The 26,287-nt window shown below is 38.0% G+C and overlaps 1 pseudogene; it reads right to left on the reverse strand.

Moving 5' to 3' along the window:
- Positions 1-1,383: 1,383 nt before the first annotated feature.
- Positions 1,384-11,485, reverse strand: LOC143680734 (olfactory receptor 4A47-like; annotated as a pseudogene).
- Positions 11,486-26,287: the final 14,802 nt, after the last annotated feature.

Genomic DNA, 26,287 nt, shown 5'->3' on the forward strand with positions numbered 1-26,287 from the left:
CATAATAAATTATATAACCAATGAATTTCTACCTAGAATAAAATAGGTGAAAATTTATCAAAAGCATGAATTATAATAATTACATATACCACAGTTAAAGGAAAAACGTCTTTAGTATATAATTAGCAAAAAAATTAATAAAGGAAAAATCAACAAATCAAAGAAAATAGGTAAAATACTTTAATAAACAATTCACAGACAAATAAATACAAATAATTTGTGAAAATGTGACAGATGCTCAAACAATGATATTTAAAGAAATTCAATGAAGCCATACAAATTAAATACAGTATTTGACTAAAACAAGTTTGTCAAATGCCAGAAATGTTTAAGCATCAGTTGTTGATAATGCGGGCAGACAGATATTACAGACTGTGGGCAGGAGTGTGTTAGGTATAACCTCAGTTGAAGGCATTTTAGCAATAATCTTGAACATCATCAGCATTTAAAACACTTAACAATTGACCCAACAATTCCAATTTTAGGAACTCATTCTTGTACATGTAAAAAAGACAGACATTTATTGAAGAGTTATTTGTCATAGAAAAATATTAGAATCAATATGAGGGGAGCTGTATATAGTGAATTTAGCATACCTCTTTTAGGATGCATTTTGCATTATGAGAATTGCAGAAGTTAGCTCTATATGAACTGGTACATAAATATCATCAAGGTAATAAGTAATAAAATGCAAACTTTTACACAAAAGAGACAAAAACACAAATATATATGTAATACATTTTATTTCCAAAGAATGTTCTTGAAGAATCTTAAAAACAGAGTCAGTGAATGCCTTTGAGCAGGCACACAGAGAGTTTGAATAAAGATGAAAAGGAGATTTACATTTTCCTTTATGACATTTTGTATGGCATCCATTTTTACTATTTAATTTTATTGTCCTTTCAATTGTTTTATTTTAAAAATAGATGCATTGCATACTAAAAAATCTTATGTAATGCAACTGAAATTGAATAAAGAGGGCCATCAGCATAGCATTAAATTTTAACTAGTATAATAAAAAGAATGATCTTAAGGAACAAAAACTTAACTACAAACAAAGCTAAGTATGAGAACAAAATTAACATAGATCATACAGAAATTAAACACTATGTAACTTTAAAATTTCATTAATTCTTACATATTAATTATTGACTCATCACTACATATGTGTTACACCTTTTTAGGTACAGCAATAAACTAAATCTTACAGAGTTTTAATTCTAATCATCCAAACATATAGTAAATTCTTTAATTACGGTTATGATAAATGCCTTGAAGAAAAACAAAGGGTGTATCAGATTTAAGGTGATTTCTGAGTTCCAATGAGATGTTCCCTATAGTTAACTGAGTCTCTCCATCAAGGATGACATGCATATTTACTACTTACATGACTTTTCTTCTCCAGAGCTTCTTAAAAGCATTTGTAATCTCTGAATTTCTCAGAGTATAGATTAAAGGGTTTAACATGGCAGTTAGTACTTTATAAAACATGAGCAATGATTTGTCAATAAAGAAGTTTCTAGCAAGTCTTGCATACATAAAAATACAGGGAACAAAAAAGAAGACAACCATAATGATGTGTGAACCACACATAGAGAGGGCTTTCCTTTTCCTTTCCTGACTGAGGTTCTCTAGGGAGTGCAAAATGACACCATAGGAGATGAGTAAGAACAGAAATGCAATACTGCAGATCAGCCCTCCATTGACTGCCACTAAGAGGTCAATGACATAAGTATCAGAACAAATGAATTTCAACAAGGGATACATGTTACAGAAAAAGTGATCAATTATATTGGGACCACAGAATGGGATCTCATAAAGACAGCTAAGTTGAATTACTGAGCACAGAAATCCCCCAGTCAAGGACACGATTGTCAGCACAACACACACCCATTGCTTCATGATAATCCAATAATGTAGGGGCTTACAGATGACCCCATAGTGGTCATAGGCCATCACCAACAGAAGAAAGGGTCCCATTAAGAGCTGGATCATACAAGCCTGGAAATATATCATCTTTTGTCCAAAGGACAAGATTGAAATCAATTTGGGGGAAATGATAGAGGCATAAATGACATCTATAAATGATAAGCCAGCAAGAAAGAAGTACATAGGTGGGCCTAGGGACTGACTGACAGTTACAGTTGCAACAAACAGTGAGTTTCCCACCATGGTCAAAATGTAGGACAGTAAGAACATAACAGAAAGTACTTTCTGTTCTTGTAGTTTCTGCATGAGGCCAGGAGAACAATGTACATCACATTATTCCCTGATTCCAAATATTCTTTTATAAGTATTGATTTCAGATTTTAGAAGTTTTTTTTTGTAAAACAATGAGTGTATTTTAGAATGTTTTATAAGAATAAGCTGTCCTTTATTTATTCAATTAAAATGTGTATGTAACATCGATTTCTGTCAAAACTAACACAGGATTGTGATTACAGAATTGATTAAGGCATAATTCTCTTCTCTCAGTAATTTTATTTTTTTTTGCATGAGCAGACCTCAGGAATCAAACCTGGGTCTACGGTATGGCAGGTGAGAACTCTGCCTGCTGAGCCACCATGACTCACCCTTCTCTCAGTAATTTGATACTTAATAATGGATCAAACAAATGCTGACCAATGTAATGTACTATTATAAATATATTAACCTGATAATAAGGGTGCATAATGGAATATCTAAATCAAACCAGGATTAGGCAAGATTTTTCTAGAGGAAGCTTGTTTTAGGTAAGTTTTAAAGCAGTGATAATTATAAGACAAGAGAGGATGAGTAGGGAATTCCATGAAAAGCTACACCTAATATAAAGTTACTATAGTGTAGATTTGAGGACCCATTTAAGGTAATTTACATATTCAAGATGGCAGAACTGATAACTAAGGTAAGACTATGGACACAAGGCAATTTTCCTGGTTTTTATCTTCACTCACTGAAAATTCCTTATTTTCTTTACTGAAACCTACCTCCTTTTCCTGATTAATACTACTGAAGCATCCCAATTCTGTATGTACAGCATCTATATCTCCTCTAATTTTTATGATTATGTATTGTCATGGTTAGGTTCATGTGTCAACTTGACCAAGTGGTGGTACCTGTTTGTCTGGTTGGGCAAGTGCTGGCCTGTCTGTTGTGATGAGGACATTTCATAGAATTAAATCATGATCATGTCGGCTACATCCACAGCTGATTACATTTGTAATCACCCAAAGGGAAGTGTCTTCTGCAATGAATAATGCTTAATCTGATTCTGGAAGCCATTTAAGGAGGATTCAGAAGAGACAGGCTCTTCCTGTCTCAGCTGGTGACCCTCTCCTGTGGAGTTCATCCAGACCCTCCATCAGAATTGTCGGCTTCACAGCCTGCCCTGCAGATTTTGGACTCTGCATTCCCACAGTCACGTGAGACACTTTTATAAATATGTTCCCTGTTGATTCTGTTTCTCTAGAGAACCCTAACTAATACATCTTGGTACCAGGAGTGGTTCTTAAGAAACAGAACCTTACAAATGGGCTTTTATGAATGGTTTTCTACTCTGACTGGACACACTAAGAACTCTGATTCCAATAATCAGAATGACACTCCCAATCCATGGAGTGAGTCAGCAAAAGAGATAGTCAAAATATCACCATTCAATTCTCCTAATGCTTCATTTGTACAAAGTCAGGCTCTGGGGGATAATGTTTTTGACACCTTTACAGAGTTTGGTAGAAATAAGAGGTATAGAGATGTTGGTTGGTTGTTGTTAGATACACTGGCTACATTAAGGAGTGAGAAGGATGGGCTTAAGCCTTCAAACAAGAAGCTTAAGTGCCATCTTACAGATGTAGATGTTTCTATGAGTATCCTGAAGGAAAATCTTATTTCCTGTAGCCGTAGACTTGTGATCTCTGAAAATCAGACTCGGAATATTATTGTTAGAGTAGCAACTTAACAATGTAAAGTGAAATCTCAGTCTTGCATGGTGTCTGCCATTAAAGTGAGGGCATTGATTGAAAAGGAGTGGGACCCTGAAAAATGGGATGATGACATATGGATTGATAATAATGTCGGGCATGAGGTTGAAACCCTAGGTCATGCTGAGTCTTCTCTAGATAACCCTATAATAGTTTGCCCTGGGGACATAACTGCCCCACCTCCAGCCTGGCTTGAGGAGTTGGCCACCCAACCTCCTCCTGAAGGGATTAGCCCTAGAGTGATTAATCCTGTTTCACCAGATGAAACTGCAAATGAAGGTCCTGAAGCAAATGGCTTGGAAAATATTTCTAATTCTTTTCACGAACCACCCCCACCACCGCTCATTTCTTCCAGACCTATAACTAGACTAAAGTCCGAACAGGACCCTAAAGGTGAGTTACAGAGTATTACACATGAGGAGGTACATTATACTTGAAAAGAACTGTGTGTGTTTTCCAGTTTATATAGACAAAAATCAGGGGAGTATGTGTGGCAACGGATTTTAAGGGTGTGGGATAATGGTGGGAGGAATATAAGGCTGGATCAGGCTGAATTTATTGATATGGGCCCACTAAGCAGAGATTCTGCATTCAATGTTATAGCTTGAGGGGTTAGAAAAGGTATTAACAGTTTGTTTGGATGGTTGGTTGAAACATGGATCAAAAGGTGGCCTACATTACCTAAAGTTGAGAAGCCAGAACTTCCCTGGTATAATGTAGATGAGGGGATCCAGAGGCTTAGAGAGATTGGTATGTTAGAGTGGATTTATCATGCAAAGCCTGCTCTTACACTCCAGGAATGTCCAGAGAATGCACCTTTTACCAGAACAGTGAGAAATAAATTTGTGAGACTAGGCCCATCATCCCTGAAAAGCTCTGTGGTTGCACTTCTCTGTAGGTCAGATATTACTGTAGGAACTTCTGTCACTGAGCTGGAGTCCTTAAACACAATGGGGATGATGGGATCCTGAGTTGGCAGAAGCCAGGTGACAGCACTTAATCACCAAAGACAGGGTAGACGTAGCTCTTATAATAGACAGCAAACTCAAAGCAGGAGTCAAAATTATATGACTCACAGAGATTTGTGGCATTGGCTAGTAAATCATGGGGTACCTAGAAATACAATAGAAGGGCAGTCTACAGAATTCTTGTTTGAGCTTTATAAACAAGAGTTCTAGGCCAGGTGAACAGAAGTCTAACCTGATTTACAAAACACAGAGTCATGGCCCCTTAATCAATTTCCAGACTTGAAATGGTTTAAAGACCCAGAGCCCCTTAGGCCCGGTCCCTTTGGGGGAGAACCCTGTCACACTGCCACAAATTTATACTGTTAATCTTTCTCCATGCCTTCCCCAAGGAGACTGACGGCCTTTTACCAGGGTAACTGTGCATTGGGGAAAAGGAAATGATCAGATATTTTGGGGATTGTTAGACACTGGTTCAGAAGTGACATTAATTCCAGGGGGCCTAAAACGTCACTCTGCTCCACCAGTCAGAGTGGGGGCTTATGGAGGCCATGTGATCAATGGAGTTTTAGCTCAGGTCCATCTCACAGTTGGTCCAGTGGGCCCATTCTGTAGTTATTTCCCCAGTTCCAGAATGTATAATTGGTATAGCAATACTGAGCAACTGGCAGAATCCCCACATAGGCTCTCTAACTCATGCAGTGAGGGCTATTATGGTGGGAAAGGCCAAGTGGAAGCCACTAGAACTGCCCCTCTCTAGCAAAATAGCAAATCAGAAGCAATACCGTATTCCTGGAGGGATTGCAGAGATTACTGCCACTCTTAAGGACTTGAAGGAAACAGGAGTGGTGATTCCCAACACGTCCCCATTCAACTCTCCTATTTGGACTATCCTGGAGTCGAAGGGTCCTGGAGAATGACAGTGGATTATTGTAAGGTCAACCAGGTGGTAACTCCAATTGCAGCTGCTGCTCCACATGTGGCATCATTGCTTGAGCAAATCAATACATCCCCTGGTACCTGGTATGCAGCTATTGATCTGGCAAATGCTTTTTTTCTCAATAGCTACTAGTAAGGGCCACCAGAAACAGTTTGCAGCTGGCAAGGCCAACAATATACTTTCACTGGTATATCAACTCTCCAGCTCTATGTCATAATCTTGTCCACAGGGATCATGATCATTTCTCCCTCCCAGAAGACATCACACTGGTCCATTATATTGATGATGTCATGTTGACTGGACCTAGTGAGCAAGAAGTAGCAACCACTCTAGACTTACTAGTAAGGCATTTGTATGTCAGAGGATGGGAGATAAATTCAGCAAAAATACAGGGGCCTTCCACCTCAGTGAAATTTCTAGGTGTCCAGTGGTGTGGGGCATGTCAAGATATCCCTTCTAAGGTGAAGGATAAGTTGCTTCATCTTGCCCCTCCCATGACCAAAAAAAGAGGCACAATGCCTAGTTGGTTTTTTTGGATTTTGGCAACAACATATTCCTCTTTTGGGTGTACTACTGAGGCCCATTTATCGAGTACCAGAAAAGCTGCTAATTTTGAGTGGAGACCTGGACAAGAGGAAGCTCTGTGACAAGTCAAGGCTGCTGTACAAGCTGCTCTGCCACTTGGCCTGTATAACCCAGCAGATCCAATGGTGCTGGAAGTGTCAGTGGCAAGTAGAGATGCTGTCTAGAGCCTTTGGCAGGCCCCTATAGGAGATTCACAACACACACCCTTAGGATTTTGGAGCAAAGCCTTACCATCTGTGGCAAATAACTACTCTCCTTCTGAGAAACAGCTTTTGGCCTGCTACTGGGTCTTAGTAGAGGCTGAAAGCTTAACCATGGACCACAAAGTTACCATGAGACCCCAATTTCCTATCATGAGCTGGGTGTTGTCTGACCCACCAAGCCATAAAGTTGGGCATACACAGCAGCACTTATTGTAAAATGGAAATGGTATATACGAGATAGGGCCAGAACAGGTCCTGAAGGTACCAATAAGTTACATGAAGAAGTGGCCCAAATAACCATGGTCTCCACTCCTGCCACATTACCTTCTCTTTCTCAGACCAGAGCTATGGTCTCTTGGGGAGTTCCTTACAGTGAATTGACTGAAGAAGAGAAAACTTGGGCCTGATTTACAGATGGTTCAGCACGATATGCAGGTACCACCCAAACGTGAACAGCTGCAGCTCTACAACCCCTTTCTGGGGTGTCCTTAAAGGACAGTGGTGAGGGGAAATCCTCCCAGTGTGCAGAATTTTGAGCAGTGCATCTGGTTGTTCATTTTGCTTGGAAGGAGAACTGGTCAAAGGTGCGTTTGTATACTGATTTATGGGCTTTTGCTAATATAATGGTTTGGCTGGATGGTCAGGGACTTGGGAAGACCATAATTGGAAAATTGGTGGCAAAGAGGTCTGGGGAAGAAGTATGTGGATTGACATTTCTGAGTTGTGTCCCATGTGAATGCACACCAGAGGGTGACTTCAGCAGAAGAAGGTTTTAATAATCAAGTGGATTAAATGATCCATTCTGTGGATACTGATCAGCCTCTTTCCCCAACAACTCCTGTCATTGACCAATGGGCTCATGAAAAATGTGGTCATGGTGGTAGGGATGGAGTTTATGCATGGGCTCAGCAACGTGGACTTCCACTCATCAAGGCTGGCTTGGCTACAGCCACTGCTGAGTGCCCAATCTGCCAGCAACAGAGACCCACACTCAACCCCTGATATGGCACCATTCCCCAAGGTGACCAACCAGCTACATGGTGGCAGGTTGGTTGCATTGGACCACTCCCTTGATGGAAGGGGCAATGATTTGTTCTAACTGGAATAGACACACACTCTGGATATGGGTTTGCTTTCCCTGCACACAATGCTTCTGCCAATGCTACCATCCATGGGCTTACAGAATGCCTTATCCATCATCACGGTATTCCACATAACATTGTTTCTGATCAAGGGACACACTTCACAGCAAATGAAGTGCGGGAATGGGCATATGCTCATGGAATTCTCTGGTCTTACCATGTTTCCCATCATCCAGAAGCAGCTGGATTGATAGAACGGTGGAATGGCCTTTTGAAAACTCAATTACGGTGCTAACTAGGTGGTAATACCTTGAAAGGTTGGGGTAATGTTCCCCAGGAAGCTGTATATGCTCTGAATCAGCTTCTGCTGTATGATGCTGTTTCTCCCATAGCCAGGATCCATGGGTCCAGGAACTAATGGGGTGGAAATGGGAGTGGCAAGACTCATTATTACACCTAGTGATCCATTTGGAAAGTTTTTGTTTCCTGTCCCTGTGACCCTGAGCTCTGCTGGTTTACAGGTTTTAGTTCCAAAATGGAGAGTGCTTCCTCCAGGATAAACAACAATGATTCCATTGAACTGGAAGTTGAGACTGCCATCTTGTCACTTTGGGCTATTTATGCCACTGGATCAACAAGCCAAGAAGGGGATTACCTTATTGTTTGTGGTGATTGACCCTGACTATCTTGGAGAAGTAGGACTGCAACTACATAATGGGGATAAAGAAGAGTTTTCTTGGAATATAGGAGATTCCCTAGAGCTTCTTTTAGTACTACCATGCCCTGTGATTAAAATCAATGGAAAACTGCAACAAACCAATCCAGGAAGGAATGCCAATAGCTCTGAAACTTCGAGAATGAAGGTTTGGGTCACCCCACCAGGCAAAGTAACATGGCCTGCTCAAGTGCTTGCTGAGGGTAAAGGAAACATGGAATGGGTAGTGGAAGAATGTAGTGATAAATATGAACTTCGACCACATGATCAGTTACAGAAATTAGGACTGTAATGCTTTTTTGATCATGTTATACTATTTAAGTTGTAAGATATCAACTCTAAGAATGAATATTGCCCAAGGATTTGCACCCTATTCTGGAGAGATTTAATGTGTTTCCAGTTATATGCAGGACAGTTGAATATTGTTAGGTGAAAGAAAAAATGTGTGTTTTATTTATTTATTTTTTATTTAGAAATTTGGTATGGTTTAAGGTGGTATATATAGCTGCCAAGCTGACAAGGGGTGGACTGTCATGGTTATGTTCATGTGTCAAATCGGCCAAGTGGTGGTACCTGTTTGTCTGGTTGTGCAAGTGCTGGCCTGTCTGTTGTGATGACGACATTTCATAGAATTAAATCATGATCATGTCAGCTACATCCACAGATGATTCCATTTGTAATCAGCCAAAGGGGATTGTCTTCTGCAATGAATAATGCTTAATCTGATCATTGGAAGCCTTTTAAGGAGGATTCAGAAGAGACAGGCTCTTCCTGTCTCGGCTGGTGACCCTCTCCTGTGGAGTTCATCCAGACCCTCCATCAGAATCGTTGGCCTCATAGCCTGCCCTGTGGATTTTGCACTTTGTGTTCCCATGGTCACGTGAGACACTTCTATAAATATCATATTTGCGAGTGTTCCCTGTTGATTCTGTTTCTCTAGAGAACCCCAACTAATACATGTATTTGATGTCTTAATGGATATCACTGGATGTCAAATTAGTATTTATAATGGTAGTTTTTACATTTTCTGCACTAAACATATTTCTTCCTGGATATTCCCCTCTCACTAAATGAAACCATTTTCCTGTTATTGTTCAGACTATGCATCTCATTCTTTCATTCCACTGACATTACTTATTGATGTCTTTAGCAAATCATATGACTTTAACTTCAAAATATATACCAATTTGGGTCATATTCACTAGCTCCCTGAAACCAACCTTGATTCACTTGATATTCCTCCTGTCTGTTCTCTCCACTTTCATTCCTACCTTTTAACAATCTCTTCTTCTGCAGTAGCCAAAAGATCCTTTGAAATCTGTTTCAGATGATTCTTCTTCTCTGCTCAAAAACCTTATGGTGGATTTGAAATGTCACAAACTAAATAAAATTCAATCTCCCCACCTTTGCTTACATACAGTGTCCTAGAAGACTTTATTCAAAGCTACCTCCCTAAAGTTATCTCTTGTAATTTTCTGAATTAATTATACCCCAAATTTATGCTATTACTCAAGTACCAAAATGTTTTACCATCTCTTTAGTTCCATCTATTTTTTACACATGCTAATTTCAGAAATCAGAAACAGTTTATTTGTAAAAGAATGATAAAAATTGGAAAAATGGTGTATCACAGGCTTAATTTTTAATTTATTAATTCTATTGACAAATGTCTATAAACACATATTGTGTCAAAATTTTCAAATAAGGTAGTAATCACAAAGCAGTAACTCATTTAGGCTCAATGCCTACTTCAGGGGTCATATCATGAGAGGACAGAAATGGTGGTGGTTGACAGATTAGTCAACTTTTCACCATCTTAAATTCCTACTTTTCTAGATGGGCACATACCTCATGAGGTTACCAAATGGCTAATGGCTTAATTTGATAATTTCTTTTGTCTAGTTTTGAACATATTATTTAATTTTGACCAAAGGACTTCTAGTCTTATCTTCTTATTATTCATGAATGAAACAACTTTCCATGACAAAAATCTCCTTCTAGCTAGTTGACTTTTGTATCTGTTTAAAAATATTTCATTCCTCACCCAATAGCCTATTCAATATGTCATGAAATTCAAAAAGCCCTACCTATTGATTTTTTCATAAACCATTTTATTAGTACACATGAGAATCTATTTTATCTTATTCAATGTGTAAAGCAGTCATAATTTAGGAAATATGTATGCAGAAAATATCATGATGAAATGCTTCTAAAATATTAAAATCATTTTTTCTAAATCTAACCATGAGACTTTAAATAAGCACTAGTCCCTACTTTGAGTCATAGTTTGTACACTACTAAAATGAAATTAAAACAGCAAATGACTGAATTTTTGTGAGCATCTAATAAGAAAAAATCAGTGAAAGGTAGCACAGTGCCCAGTCAAACATGGGAAATCAACCTATGTCTTGATATAAAGTACCTGAAGCTTCGTTTTCTGTAAACCAGCATTTATAATAACTTTATATACCTCTGAAATGTAGAACAACATGGTAACAAAACAAATCAGTCATTCCATTCCGTTCACTGAAGTAGACAAAAAATATATATAATGAAATTATAGGCTTGCATGAAAGCTTATCATTTGTTATGCAAAATTATGTGTCAGATGCTATGTCTATGATTAAATTATGCATATGACTTAATCCTTAGAGTAACAAATATTATTATCCCCATTTTATGGTTGGAAAGCCTGAGTTTAAGAATATTTAGACTTCTGGGAAGATGGCTGACTAAAGTGGCTCTAGATTAGCCTTGCCCCACGTAAAGTTTGGAGAGAGGAAAGGAGGGTGACTGAGGCAGCAATTCGGGAGTGCAACTGACCTGGGAGAGCCTTCTGCGTGACTTGTGACAGCCCTAGTTGCAGAGACCTAGGAACTGAGAGGCATAAGGCTGGCACAGAGGTGTGGAGCCACAGAGCTTGCAGGAGTGCACGGACTGGAGCGCAGGACTAGGAAGAGTACTAGAACCACACATATGCACAACTTTCAGCCTCATTTCCCAGGTCTGAAAAAGTGCCAACCTGTGCAGTCGGGTCATAACTGCACCAATACATGAAGGCCTAATGCCAACCTGCTGCCACAGCCCTTCATATGTGCACAAAGGGCCCCATGCCTTAGACCAGCACACACCAGGGTTACATCCTCCAGACTGATGCACTTACACAGCTACATCTTCCCTGGCTGCTGGGTGCCCATGTTCACAAGCATCAGTGTAATGTGCCCAACCTGCACCCATAACTCCCCTGAAACAAATCACCATATTGAGTGCTCCACCCCATGCCCTGCTCCCTTCTGTACAACATTCCTGCAAACACAGTTCTTTGACTACTAAAAGAAATCAACTCCCAAAGTAAATCAGTCAAGATGCTTACATGCGTAAAAGACAGCAGGAGATTACTAAGCATATCACAATGTTGACAGATATAGCCCTGTCTAATGACCAAGTTAAAACACCAGAGGAGAGACAGACATTGGAGCAACTAGTTAAAGTTGCTCATACAACACTAAGTTAATAAAATAAGTTGTATAGCAAATGACATAAAGGAGATCAAGAAGACAGTAAAAGAGCACAAAGAGGAATTTGAAAGAATAAATAGAAAAACAACAGAAATCACAGAAATTAAAGACTCTGTTGACCAAAGAAAAAACATACTAGAGGCACACAACACCAGATTAGAAGAGACAGAAGAGAGAATAAGTGACATAAAGGACAGGCTAATTGACTTTGAAGACACAAAATAGCAAATGGCAAAAGAGATGGAAAAAAATGGAATGGGAACTCAGGGAAATGATAGATGAGACAAAGTGGACAAATATAAGAATCATTGGTGTCCCAGATGGTGAAGAGAGGAGTAAAAGACTAGAAATAGTAGTTGAGGATATAATAGGAAAAAGCTTCCCAACCCTCATAAAAGACATAAATACACAAGTTAAAGAAGCCCAAAGAACTCCAAAAAGAATAAATCTAAATAGGCTTTCCTCAAGGCACATACTAATCAGTCTATCAAATGTTGAAGAGAAGCAGAAAATCCTGAAAATGGCAAGATAAAAACAATCTACTACATACAAGGAAAACCAAATAAGACTGAGTTCAGACTACTCAACTAGCACCCTGGAGGCAAAAGGGCAGTGGTATGATATATTCAAGACCCTGAAGGAGAAAGACTTCTAGCTAAGAATTCTGTACCCACCCAAATTTTCCTTCAAAATTGAGGGAGAGATTAAAGGTTTCACAGACAGAGAAGTCCTGAAAGAATTTGTCAACAAGAGACTGAACCCACAAGAAATAATAAAATGAGTTCTGCCAACTGAAAAAAAAAAAGACAGGGGAGGGAGGTCTGGAGGAGGGCACAGAATTGAGGAGTACAACTAAGGTTAATTTTAAAGAATACACAAAGAAAGAGGGAAAATATATAGATCTAATAAATAAAATTAATAAGATAAGATGGTGGAATCAAATGGCTTTTCAGTAATAACTTTGAATGTTAACAGACTAAACTTATCAATTAAAAGATACAGATTGACAGAATGGATTGAGAAACATAACCCAAATGTATGCTGTTTACAAGAGACTCATTTTAGACTCATGGATACAAATAAATTGAAAGTGAAAGGATGGAAAAAGATTTTCCATGCAAGCTGTAACCAAAAGAAACCAGGAGTAGCTATACTAATATCAGAAAAAATAAGCTAGAAATGTAAAGACATCATAAGAGACAAAGAAAGACAGTACATGCTAATTAAAGGGCCAATTCACCAAGAAGATAAAAAAATCATAAACGTTTATGCTCCCAAGCAAGGAGCTCTGAAGTATATGAGACAGACATTGGCAAAACTGAAGGGAGTGATAGACGTCTCAACAATAATAGTAGGTGACTTCAATAAACCACTCTCCCTTACAGATAGAAAACCAGACAGAAGATCAACAAGGAAATAGATAAGTTAAATAATTTGATAAATGAATTCAACCTAACAGGCATATAAAGGTCATTGCATCCCAAAGCACAAGGTTATACAATTTTCTTTAGTGCTCATGGAACATTCTCCAGGATAGATCATATGCTAGGGCGCAAAACTGGTCTTTATAAATTTAAAAATACTGAAATTATTCCAAGCAGTTTCTCTGATCACAATGGGATGAAGCTGGATCCCAATAACCACCAAGCAATGAGAACATTCACAAAAATATGGAGATTAACTAACACACTCTTAAACAACCAGTGGGTTAAACAAGAAATTGCTAGAAAAATCAGCAGCTATCTGGAGATGAATGTAAATGAGAATACAACTTATTCGAACTCATGGGATGTGACAAAGGCTTTGCTGAGAAGGAAGTTTGTTGCCATAAATGCTTATATTAAAAAAACAAGAAAGAGCAAAAATCAAGGACCTAACAGCAAACTTGGAGGAGCTTTAGAAAGAACAGCAAACTAACCCCAAAGCAAATAGGAGAAGAGAAATAACAAAGATTAAAGCAGAGATAAATGAATGGGAGAACAAAATAACGGGAGGAAGAATCAGTAAAACCAAAATTTGGTTCTTTGAGAAAATCAATAAAATTGATGGGCCACTAGCAAGACTGACAATAAAAAAAAAAGAGAGAGGATGCAAACAAATAAAATCAGAAATGAGAGGGGTGCATTGCCACAGATCCTGAAGAAATAACATAAATCAAAAGAGCATACTATGAACAACTATATGCCAACAAATTAGACAATTTAGATGAAATGGCCAAATTCCTTAGACACACAAACAAGTTACACCAACTCAGGAAGAAATAGAAGATTTCAACAAATCTATCACAAGTAAAGAGATTCAATCAGTCATCAAAAATCTTCCTACAAAGAAAAACCCAGGGCCAGATGTCTTTGCAGGGGAATTTTATCAAATGTTCCAGAAAAGCTAACACCAATACTGCTCAAACTTATCTGAAAAATTGAGGACAAAGGAACTTGAAGCTAATATCATTTTAATACCAAAAGCAGGTAAAAATGCTATAACAAAGGAAAACTACAGGCCAATCTCCCTAATGAGCATAGATGCAAAAGTTCTCAATAAAATATTATCAAATCAAATCCAAAAGCACATTAATGGAATTATACAACATGACTAAGTGGGATTTATACCAGGAATGCAAGGATGGTTCAACACAAGAAAATCAATGTTTTATTGAATGCTGAAAAAGCATTCCAGCAAAATTCAGCATCATTTTCTGACAAAAAAACATTCCAAAAGATAGGAATTAAAAGTAACTACCTCAATATGATAAAGGGAATATATGAAAAACTGATAGCCAGCATTGTACTCAATGGAGAGAGACTGAAAGTTTTCCCTCTAAGATCAGGTACAAGATAAGGATACTGACTGTTACCACTTTTATGATTCAACATTGTTCTAGAAGTTCTAGCTAGAGGAATCAGGCAGGGCAAAGGAATAAAAGGCATCCAAATTGGAAAGGAAGAAGTAAAACTCTAATTATTTGCAGATGATATGATACTATACTTGGAAGATCCTGAGAAATCTACATTAAAGTTACTTGAGCTAATACACAAATTCAGCAAGGTGGTGAGATGTCAAATTAATGTGTAAAATAAGTAACATTGCTATGCACAAGCAATGAGCTAGCTGAGGAGTCAGTTAAGGAGAAAATTCCATTCAAAATAGCAACTAAAAGAATGGAATACTTAGGAATGAACTTAACTAGGGATGTAAAGGAATTGTACACAGAAAACTACATAACATTGCTAAAAGAAATCAAAGGAGATCTAAATAGGTGGGAAGACATTCTCTGCTCATGGATAGGAATGCTAAATATAATTAAGATATCAATGCTCCCCAAACTGATCTACAGTTTCAACACAATACCAATCAAAACTCCAACAACCTACTTTGAAGATTTGGAGAAGCTAACTACTGAATTCATCTGGAGGGGAAAAAGACCCTGAATAGTTAAAAGCAACCTAAAAAAGAAGAACAAAGGGAAAGGATTAACACTCCCTGTCTTTAAAACCTATTATAAAGCCACAGTGGTCAAAACAGCATGGTACTGGCACAAAGCCGGAAGCTCTGACACATGGAATTGAATCAAGAGTGCAGAAATAGACCACTAAATCCATAGTTAACTGATTTTTGACAAGGCCCCCTAATCCTCTGAACTGGGACAAAACAGTCTTTTCAATAATTGGGCATGAAAGAACTGGATCTCAATAGCCAAGAGAATGAGAGAGGACTCCTATCTTACACTCAACATAAAAATTAACTCAGAGTGAATGAAATACCTAAATATAAGAACTAGAACCATAAAGCTCCTAGAAGAAAATGTAGGGAAACATCTTCAAGACCCAATAATAGGAGGTAGCCTCCTAAACTTTACACCCAAAGCACAAGCAACAACAACAAAAAAATAGATAAATGGGAACTCCTCAAAATCAAATGCTTCTGTACCTCAAAAGACTTTGTCAAAAAGGTGAAGAGCAATCAACTCAATGGAAGAAAATATTTGGAAATCACATATTGGACAAAGGTTTGATTTCTTGTATATACAAAGAAATCATGCAACTCAACAGCAAAAGAACAAATAATGCAATTATACATGGGCTAAAGATAGGATAGGCATTTTTCTGAAGAGAAAACACAGATAGCTCAAAAGCACATGAAGACATGTTCACTTTTCATTGGCTATAAGGGAAATGCAGATCAAGAATGCAATGAATGCCAACTCACGCCTATAGGAATGGCTGCTATTAAACAAACTGGAAACTATAAATGTTGGAGAGGATGTGAAGAAACTAGGACATTTATGCACTGCTGGTGGGAATGCATAATGGTGCAGCCCCTATGAGAGACAGTTTGGGAGTTCCTTAGGCAACTAAATATTGAGTTGCCCTATGGCCCAGCAATAGTTCTACTTGGTATGTACCCAGGAGGGCTGAAAGCAATAACACAAACAGATGCTATAAAATGTTCATAGCATCATTATTCACAATTGCCAAAAGATGGAAACAAACCAAATGCCCATCAGCAGAGAAGTGGATCAACAAAATGTGGGATATACACAATGAAATATTATGCAGCACTTAGACAAAATGATGTTCTGAAGCACATGGCAAGATGAATGAGCCTTGAGGACATAATGCTGAGTGAAGTTAGCCAGACACAAAAGCATAGATATTGTATAAGTCCACTATTATGACCAGCATAAAGATATAATCAGAGGCTGATAATACAGAAGATAGGGGACTTAGAGATACATAGAACTAGAGACGGGTGAAATGTTAGCTAATGATGTTCAACTCCAATGTAAGGGAATAGAGAGGAGAGAAGGTGATTCTCTAGTGGGTCTAGAAGTAATATTACCATATTGAAGATGAACAAGTTCGAAAGGGGTTGTATAGACCTACGTGTTCCACTGACTCACACTAGAAATATGAATGACTTCTTGTAAGAGTTACTTCAAAGATATGATTCTTGTATAAAGAGTGTTTAAGTTAGGGTACAGGGGGAAAATGTCTATTGCATGCTATGAGCTATGTTCAAAAGGAAACCATCTGCACCACCACAGCAACAGCAGAGGTGAATAATGGGGAGAAAGACAAGTGTTAAGAGGAGGTTCCGATTTACTATTGGGCAAGGTTTTTTGGTTTTCTGTCTCTTGGGAGCAATGAAATTATCTAAAATTGAGAACATTGATGCCCCCCTTAATGATGCCCAGTGAATGAAGATGGCTGAAGGATGCACTCATAGAGAAGTAGATTGGTGAAATGATGGTGTACAGTTATGAATGAAGGTTGTGCTACTCAAAAAAAGAACAATGTCGTGAGGCATGCAATGATGTGAATAAACAAGTGGGACATTTGATGAGACAAAGTAAGGCAGAATCAAAAAACAACAATGGTATAGTCACCTTCAGAAAATGTTTATAAGAAAACAGGGGCCTAGATTGTAAGGTTTTAGAGCAGTCATATTATGGCCAGAGTGATGACTATTATTTCTGGATTTTGAGAGTCTGTTATATATATATAACCTGGTATTTAGAGATAAGAATGAAGCCAGATAGGTTGGGGTTAAAGTAACTCAGAACATAGAGGTAAGGAAGGCAGTGTCTATATATTAGAACCACACATACTCTTTGAGACCAATGGAGGAAATGTTTATCTGATCTGGAACTGAAATTTTCTGTAGTGCATAATCTAATTCAACCTACCTGTATAGCTCATTTGAACAATTGAAACACAGGAAGCACAGAATAAGAAAGAGGTTCTTTAATCCTGTACAGATCATTGTAATGCCTGGAAACATCCTGGAGTATATTAACCAGATAATCAGAAACTATTGGCAAAGTCCCCTGAGTGAGGGGAGAAAGACTATGGAACTATTAAACCTCACCATCAGGGAATCTGCTGACACTGTCAATCTCTAGGGATACCCAAATCAATAGTCCATGCCCTCAGTCATGAGGCTTACTCTTGTGAAGCTTATATAGTAGCAGAGAAGCTTAGACTACCCATAGGCATGCCTAGGAGTTACTTCTGGATTTCTGGAGGACCTCTTTCATTGCTCATATGTGGCGTTAGTCTCTCTAAGCCCAACTCTGCAAGTGAAGTCATTGCCCTTTCCCCTACATAGGGCATAACATCTAGGGGTAAAAGTCCTGGCAACATGGGAGATGACTCCCAGGGATGAATCCAGACCTGGCACCATGGGATCAACAATTACATCCTGACCAAAAGGGGGAAAAGAAGTTTAATTAATATAGACAGTATCAGTGGCCGAGAGAGTTCAAATAGAGTTGAGAGGCTACTCTGGAGATTGCTCTTCTGCAAGCTTCAGGTAGACATTGCTACTTATCATAACCTGCCAACCCCTAACCAGGACCATTCCAGCAAAGCCTAAAGAATACCTAAAGCAATATATAATTTTCCACAAGGGTTCCATGCAGTAGTGTAACTTTCCAGAAACCTATAAGTTCTGAAACCTAGTCCAGCTTCTCCATAACCTCAGTTCGATCTCCCTACCCCATATTAGTGGCAGACCCTTCCAACATCAAAAAGTCTGAAATATGTCCTACAACTAATTGTGGTGCTGTGCTTTGAAATTTGCTATTGTTCACAAATAAAGAAGGAAGAAAAGTCAATTGTGACTATAAAAAGTATTTAAGCCCTCTAGTCTCCTATATTCTGGAGCAGCTAGAAGGAAAAATATGAGAGGACCATATCATAGCCCATGACAAACTCTGAACTGTCCTGTAGCCACTTGTTGAAGAGTGCTTTGAAAAAATACTGTTGTTTCATTTCTTTGCTTTCTATATATGTTATACTGTACAATAAACAAAGTTAAAAAATTAATCTCCAATTTAGATGCAATAATGAATAATTTCTCCATATATACATCGGTAATTTTTGTTCTTTTTTTTGCTTTTTTTATGTTTTTTTATTAATTAAAAAAGTAACAGACAAAACATTTGGAAATCATCCCATTCTACATATATAATCAGTAATTCTTAATATCATCACATAGTTGCATATTCATCATTTCTTAGTACATTTGCATCGATTTAGAAAAAGAAATAAAAAGACAACAGAAAAAGAAATAAAATGATAATACAGAAAAAAAAAACTATACGTACCATACCCCTTACCCCTTGCTTTCATTTACCACTATTTCAAACTGAATTTATTTTAACATTTATTCTCCCTATTATTTATTTTTATTCCATATGTTTTACTCTTCTGTTGATATAGTAGCTACAAGGAGCATCAGACATAAGGTTTTCACATTCACAGAGTCTCATTGTGAAAGCTATATCATTGTTCAATCACCATCAAGAAACATGGCCACTGGAACACAGCTCTACATTTTCAGGCAATTCCCTTCAGCCTCTCCACTACATCTTGAACAACAAGGTGATATCTACTTAATGCATAAGAATAACCTCCAGGATAACCTCTCGACTCTGTTTGGAATCTCTCAGCCATTGACACTTTGTCTCATTTTACTCTTCCCCCTTTTGGTCGAGAAGGTTCTCTCAGTCTCTTGATGTTAATTCTCAGCTCATTCTAGGGTTTTTCTCAGTCCTTTGATGCTGAGTCTCAGCTCATCCCAGGATCTTTGTCCCACGTTGCCAGGAAGGTCCACACCCCTGGGAGTCATGTCCCATGCAGAGAGGGGGAGGGTGGTGAGACTGCTCAACATATTGGCTGGAGAGAGAGGCCACATCTGAGAAACAAAAGAGGCTCTCTTGGGGGTGACTCTTAGGTCTAAATTTTAAGTAGACTTGACCTATATTTGTGGGGTTAAGTTTCGTGTGAACAAACCCCAAAACTGGGGGCTCAGTGTATAGCTTTGGTTGCCCACACTGCTTGTGAAAATATCAAGAATTCAACGTGGGGAAGTTGAATTTATCCCCACTCTCACCATTCCCTGGAGAGGGCTTGCAAATACTTTTCCAGTCAATGATCAAATCATTCTGGGATTCATCAGGGGATCACTCTGGACAAACCAACAAAATCTCATGTGCTACCTGAGATTCCAAGTACTTACGACATTCAATCAAAATATCTACATGAGTTATATTAGGAAATGCTCTGGTCAAAATCTAAATTTTGTAACAAATAGACAATTTTTGCTTTAGTCTTGCACATAATGTGACATTTTGTAGTATTAGTTATCATCTATTTTCAGCACCCTGCAATAATGACAATCCTTTGTTCTTTCTCATGCAAAAACATTTTTAAAATTTGTACATTGTACATTTCACTATTATTATACACTCTAGGCATTCCTAGATTATACCATCTCGATCTTTACCATCTATCTTTCTTTCTGATTTCATTTATGTCCCCAGCCCTCCTCTCTCTATCATTCTCACATGCAGCTTCATTCAGTGTTTTAACATAATTACATTACAGTTAGGTAGTATTGTGCTGTCCATTTCTGAGTTTTTGTATCCAGTCCTGTTGCACAGTCCATATCCCTTCACCTCCAACTACCCACTATCTTACCCTATTTATATCTCTTGATGGTCTCTGTTACCAATGACATATTCCAAGTATATTCACTAATGTCGGTTCATATCAGTGAGACCATACAGTATTTGTCCTTTAGTTTTTGGCTAGTCTCACTCAGCATAATGTTCTCTAAGTCCATCTATGTTGTTACATACTTCATAAGTTTATTCTGTCTTAGAGCTGGATAATATTCCATTGTATGTATATACCATAGTTTGTTTAGCCACTTGTCTGTTGATGGACATTTTGGCTGTTTCCATCTCCTTGCAATTGTAAATACTGCTGCTATAAACATTGGTGTGCAAATGTCCATTTGTGTCTTTGCCCTTAAGTCCTCTGAGTAGATACCTAGCAATGGTATTGCTGGGTCATATGGTAATTCTATATTCATCTTTTTGAGGAACCGCCAAACTGCCTTCCACAGTGGTTGCACCATTTGACATTCCCACCAACAGTGGATAAGTGTGCCTCTTTCTCCACATCCTCTCCAGCACTTGTCATTTTCTGTTCTTGATAATGGCCATTCTGGTGGGTGTGAGATGATATCTCATTGTGGTTTTGATTAGCATTTCTCTAATGGCCAGGGACATTGAGCATCTCTTCATGTGCCTTTTGGCCATTTGTATTTCCTCTTCTGAGAGGTGTCTGTTCAAGTCTTTTTCCCATTCTGTAATTGGATTGGCTGTCTTTTTGTTGTTGAGTTGAACAATCTCTTTATAAATTCTGGATACTAGACCTTTATCTGATATGTCATTTCCAAATATTGTCTCTCATTGTGTAGGCTGTCTTTTTACTTTCTTGATGAAGTTCTTTGATGCACAAAAGTGTTTAATTTTGAGGAGCTCCCATTTATTTATTTCTATCTTCAATGCTCTTGCTTTAGGTGTAAGGTCCATAAACCTGCCTCCAGTTATAAGATGCATAATATATCTCCCTACATTTTCCTCTGTTTTATGGTCTTAGACCTAATGTTTAGACCTTTGATCCATTTTGAGTTAACTGTTGTGTAGGGTGTGAGATACAGGTCCTCTTTCATTATTTTGTATATGGATGTCCAGTTCTCTAGGCACCATTTATTGAAGAGACTGTTCTGTCCCAGGTGAGTTGGCTTGACTGCCTTATCAAAGATCAAATGTCCATAGATGAGAGGGTCTATATCTGAGCACTCTATTTGATTCCATTGGGCAATATATCTATCTTTATTCCAGTACCATGCTGTTTTGACCACTGTGGTTTCATAATATGCCTTAAAGTCAGGCAGCGTGAGACCTCCAGCTTCGTTTTTTTTCCTCAAGATACTTTTAGCAATTCGGGGCACGCTGCCCTTCCAGATAAATTTGCTTATTGGTTTTTCTATTTCTGAAAAGTAAGTTGTTGGGATTTTGATTGGTATTGCATTGAATCTGTAAATCAATTTAGGTAGAATTGACATCTTAACAATATTTAGTCTTCCAATCCATGAACATGGTATGCTCTTCCATCTATTTAGGTCTTCTGTGATTTCTTTTAACAGTTTCTTGTAGTTTTCTTTGTATAGGTCTTTTGTCTCTTTAGTTAAATTTATTCCTAGGTATTTTATTCTTTTAGTTGCAATTGTAAATGGAATTCGTTTTTTGATTTCCCCCTCAGCTTGTTCATTGCTAGTATATAGAAACACTACAGATTTTGAATGTTAATCTTGTAACCTGCTACTTTGCTGTACTCGTTTATTAGCTCTAGTAATTTTGCTGTATATTTTTCAAGGTTTTCAACATATAGTATCATATAATCTGCAAACAGTGATAGTTTTACTTCTTCCTCTCCAATTTTGATGCCTTGTATTTCTTTTTCTTGTCTAATTGCTCTGGCTAGAACTTCCAACACGATGTTGAATAACAGTGGTGATAGTGGACATCCTTGTCTTGTTCCTGATCTTAGGGGGTAAGTTTTCAATTTTTCCCCATTGAGTATGATATTAGCTGTGGGTTTTTCATATATTCCCTTTATCATTTTAAGGAAGTTCCCTTGTATTCCTATCCTTTGAAGTGTTTTCAACAGGAAAGGATGTTGAATCTTGTCAAATGCCTTCTCTGCATCAATTGAGATGATCATGTGATTTTTCTGCTTTGATTTGTTGATATGGTGTATTACATTAATTGATTTTCTTATGCTGAACCATCCTTGCATACCTGGGATGAATCCTACTTGGTCATGATGTATAATTCTTTTAATGTGTTGCTGGATTCGATTTGCTAGAATTTTGTTGAGGATTTTTGCATCTATATTCATTAGAGAGATTGGTCTGTAGTTTTCTTTTTTTATAATATCTTTGCCTGGTTTTGATATGAGGGTAATGTGGCTTCATAGAATGAATTAGGTAGCTTTCACTCCACTTCAATTTTTTTGAAGAGTTTGAGCAGGGTTGGTACTAATTCTTTCTGGAATGTTTGGTAGAATTCACATTTGAAGCCATCTGGTCCTGGACTTTTCTTTTTGGGAAGCTTTTGAATGACTGATTCAATTTCTTTACTTGTGATTGGTTTGTTGAGATCAACTATTTCTTCTTGAGTCAAAGTTGGTCGTTCATGCCTTTCTAGGAACTTGTCCATTTCATCTACCTTGTTGTATTTATTAGCATAAAGTTGTTCATAGTATCCTGTTATTGCCTCCTTTATTTCTGTGAGGTCAGTGATTATGTCTCCTCTTCCATTTCTGATCCTAGTTATTTGTGTCCTCTCTCTTCTTTTTTTTATGAGTCTTGCTAAGGGCCCATCAATCTTATTGATTTTCCCATAGAGCCAACTTCTGGTCTTATTGATTTTCTCTATTGTTTTCATGTTCTCAATTTCATTTATTTTTGCTCTAATCTTTGTTATTTCTTTCCTTTTGCTTGCTTTGGGGTTAGTTTGCTGTTCTTTCTCCAGTTCTTCCAAGTGGACAGTTAATAACCGAATTTTTGCCCTTTCTTCTTTTTTGATGTAGGCATTTATGGCAATAAATTTCCCTCTTAGCACTGCCTTTGCTACATTCCATAGGTTTTGATATGTTGTGTTTTCATTTTCATTCGCCTCGAGATATTTACTAATTTCTCTTGTAATTTCTTCCTTGACCCACTGGTTGTTTAAAAGTGTGTTGTTGAGCCTCCACGTATTTGTGAATTTTCTGGCACTCTGCCTATTATTGATTTCCAACTTCATTCCTTTATGATCTGATAAAGTGTTGTGTATGATTTCAATCTTTTAAAATTTCTTGATACTTGCTTTGTGACCAGCATATGGTCTATCTTTGAGAATGATCCATGAGCACTTGAGAAAAAGGTGTATCTTGCTGTTGTGGGGTGTAATGTCCTATAAATGTCTGTTAAGTCTAGCTCATTTATTATTATATTCAAATTCTTTGTTTCTTTATTGATCCTCTGTCTAGATGTTTTGTCCATTGATGAGAGTGGGGAATTGAAGTCTCCAACTATTATGGTAGATGTGTCTATTTCCCTTTTCAGTATTTGCAGTGTATTCCTCACATATTTTGGGGCATTCTGGTTTGGTGCATAAATATTTATGATTGTTATGTCTTCTTGTTGAATTGTTCCTTTTATTAGCAGATAGTATCCTTCTTTGTCTCTTTTAACTGTTTTACATTTGAAGTCTAATTTGTTGGATATTAGTATAGCTATTCCTGCTCTTTTCTGGTTGTTATTTGCATGAAATATCCTTTCCCACCCTTTCACTTTCAACCTATGTTTATCTTTGGGTCTATATGCTGTAGACAGCATATAGAAGGATCCTGTTTTTTAATCCATTCTGCCAGTCTATGACTTTTGATTGGGGAGTTCAGTCCATTAACATTTAGTGTTATTACTCTTTTGGTAGTACTTTCCTCTACCATTTTGCCTTCTGTATTTTATATGTCATATCTAATTTTCCTTCTTTCTGCACTCTTCTCCACACCTCTCTCTTCCGTCTTTTTGTATCTGTCTCTAGTGCTCCCTTTAGTATATTTTGCAGAGCTGGTCTCTTGGTCACAAATTCTCTGAGTGACTTTTTGTCTGAAAATGTTTTAATTTCTCCCTCAGTTTTGAAGGACAATTTTGCTAGATATAGAATTCTTGGTTGGCAGTTTTTCTCTTTTAGTAATGTAAATATATCATCCCACTGTCTTCTAGCTTCCATGGTTTCTGCTGAGAAATCTAAGCATAGTCTTATTGAGTTTCCCTTGTATGTGATGGATTGCTTTTCTCTTGCTGCTTTCAAGATCCTCTCTTTCTCTTTGACCTCTGACATTCTAACTAGTAAGTGTCTTGGAGAACACCTATTTGGATCTATTCTCTTTGGGGTGCGCTGCACTTCTTGGATCTGTAATTTTAGGTCTTTCATAAGAGTTGGGGAATTTTCAGTGATAATTTCCTCCATTAGTTTTTCTCATCCTTTTCCCTTCTCTTCTCCTTCCCACCCACAACACGTGTATTTGTGTGCTTCATATTATCATTCAATTCCCTGAGGCCCTGCTCATATTTTTCCATTCTTTTCCCTATAGTTTCTGTTTCTTTTTGGATTTCAGATGTTCCATCCTCCAGTTCACTAATTCTAACCTCTGTCTCTTGAAATCTACCATGGTAGGTTTCCATTGTTTTTTTCATCTCTTCTACTGTATCTTTAATTCCCATAAGTTCTGTGATTTGTTTTTTCAGACTTTCCATTTCTTCTTTTTGTTCATTCCTTGCCTTCTTCATGTCCTCCCTCAATTGATTGATTTGGTTTTTAAGAGGTTTTCCATTTCTGTTCGTATGTTCAGAATTAGTTGTCTCAGCTCCTGTATCTCATTTGAACTATTGGTTTGTTCCTTTGACTGGGCCATATCTTCAATTTTCCTGGTGTGATTTGTTGTTTTTTGCTGGTGTCTGGACATTTAATTACCTTAATTTGTTTATTCTGGAGATTGCTTTCATTTATCTTACCTAGGGTTTTCTTGCTAGATGAGTTTGTTGTCTATCTGTTCATTGACCTTCAGTTCAGCTTTTTTTGGGCCTTTAGCTTAAGTTTTGTTTAACTGAGGGTAATTTTTCAGTTCTTGTTTTCTTGTTTCTTGTCCTTCTTGTAATGTGCCTTTTCCGTCCCCACGCTTAGGAGGGTCTTCATAGGTATTACAGACTCCAGCCAAGTTTTCCCGGACTAAGCTGGCCTCCTTTCGGGGAGAAGGAATCACCTGCATCAGTTTTTCCTGAGTGTGAGACCCAGCAGGTTGAAAGACTTTCCTGTGAAGTCTCTGGGCTCTGTTTTTCTTACCTGGCCCAGTATGTGGCATTTGTCTATCTGCGGGTCCCACCAGCAAAAGATGTTGTGGCTCCTTTAACTTTGGAAGACTCTCCCTGCTGGGAGCGTGGTGGAGACAGAGGAAAGGTTGTAGGGTGGTTTTAATGGCTTCAAATTGCAAAACCCTGGGGTCTGAATTCCTTGAGAGAGGGATTCCACCTGAATTGTGTTTCACCCCTCCCGTGGGGATGGTTCAGGTGGGAGACACCCCTGAAAGCAGACTGTTTCTGTGTTTGGGGTAGTTGCAGCTCAATCCAGAGGCAGCCAAGCCTCCATACACACAGCCTCAGAAGGCTCCGTTTCATCCCCTTCCCTCTTTTTTGGTTAGCCCAATAGGCGACCTCTGCCTTGACAAGTTTCGCCTGAGCTGGGGGCCTATTTTTAGTAGTCAGGATTTGTTTATTAATGCCACTATTGGTGTTTGGTTGGACTCAGTCCCTGCTACTGTTAGAGACTCTTTCCTTTCCCTCCGGGAAGCTGCCTGTGGGGGAGGGGTGCCGGGCGCCGGCTGCCACAGCTTAGGGAAGTGCGCGTGGCTTGGGGAAC

Source organism: Tamandua tetradactyla, chromosome 1 (genome assembly GCF_023851605.1).
Source record: "Tamandua tetradactyla isolate mTamTet1 chromosome 1, mTamTet1.pri, whole genome shotgun sequence".
In the NCBI taxonomy this organism is placed as follows: Eukaryota; Metazoa; Chordata; class Mammalia; order Pilosa; family Myrmecophagidae; genus Tamandua; species Tamandua tetradactyla.